Here is a 1,408-nt window from a genome sequence, read left to right on the forward strand (position 1 = left end):
AAAAGTAGTAATAATTTGGTTTGGGGTTTTTTACTAAGAAGAGAGATAGATGACAGAGGGGAGCATGGGGTGAAGAAGGAGGAGGAGAGATGAAGCAGAACATCATGGCAGTGTAAGTGAAACAAGGCTCCTGAGAGGCCAGGGAAGAAATGAAGGGTTTCCATGACAAAATCCATGTCCCTGGAACATGTGATGAGGGAAGATGTTCAGTCCCTTTCCGTGCACAATGGAAAATGGCACTTCTAAAGGAGAGGATGCCACATCATGATCCTATTAACTGTTCACATCTAGGCCATGACATCAAGACTTATTCATCATCTCTTATGCCACTCTTTCAGCAGCCTTCCCTGGAAATGGGAAACACAGGGGGACATAGGAAAAAAAAAAAAAAAAGCACACAGACAAGGATGTATAAAGAAAGCTGCACTGCTTGAGTTTCTCACAGTACTCTCATGCTTTCCCCACTGGGCTTCAGAAACAAACGGTTGGAGAAGCAGCCCAAACTGGCAAGGTGCCCTAAAGGGAACTTCAGCCAAAGGGGAGAAAATGAGGGCTCATTTCAAGACACCAGTGGCTCAGGTGACCCTTTCAGTCAATGGAGTGACACATCCTGTTCCACCCCAGGGAGCAATGTTACCTTCAATGAGGAGAGCCCAGGCCAGGGAAAGCTGTCTCCAACCATTTCAGCTGCTCTGGCCATGCTGGAAACCCTGGGGAACAGCCAGTACAGCTTTGTAAAGGCTCCCGTGGTGGCACTGGCACCACTAGGAAGGACAGGCTCCTCCCTGCTGCCACACTGAGCTGCTCCAAGCCCATCCTCAGGGTACAATGTCTAGATGGGACATTGGGTTTGACCTTGCAGTGTTGGCTGGTTCATCGCCTTTGGCTGAGAAGACCAAAGCGGGAGCCATGTACGATAGGGACTGTAGGACATGAATATTGAGCCCAAAAAGGAAAGAATTCAGCCTACAGACTAACTTCTTACATGCTGAAGGACATTTCCACTCACCTCACCCATGCTGCAGTAGCAGCTCAGATGGATTTCTTGGCTTTTAGAAGACAATTTAAAATAAAGGGCTAAAGAGACTTCGTCTTAGACCCTTCAGTAGGTCCACCCTGATTGTGGTGTTTACCTATGGACTACTAGTCTTGTTCTGCTGGGGCGGATGGGAAAAGCCTGCAGATAGCTTTTGCTTTTTTAGCCACCCTAAACCAAATATTCAGAGATGCAGATGTTACGAAAACAGGATGTCAGCTTTTGTCAGAAAAGATCACAAGAGGTTTGAGGGTTGGGTTTTTTTATTTTAGCTGCCTCTTTCTGTCTCTCATTTTCTTCCTCCCTCCCTCCCTCTCACCCTCCTCCCACCTCCCAATTTCTGTCAGCACTCAGTGCACAGTCAGGGCACGA

The sequence above is a fragment of the Balearica regulorum genome, chromosome 1 (genome assembly GCF_011004875.1).
Source record: "Balearica regulorum gibbericeps isolate bBalReg1 chromosome 1, bBalReg1.pri, whole genome shotgun sequence".
NCBI classification, from domain to species: Eukaryota; Metazoa; Chordata; class Aves; order Gruiformes; family Gruidae; genus Balearica; species Balearica regulorum.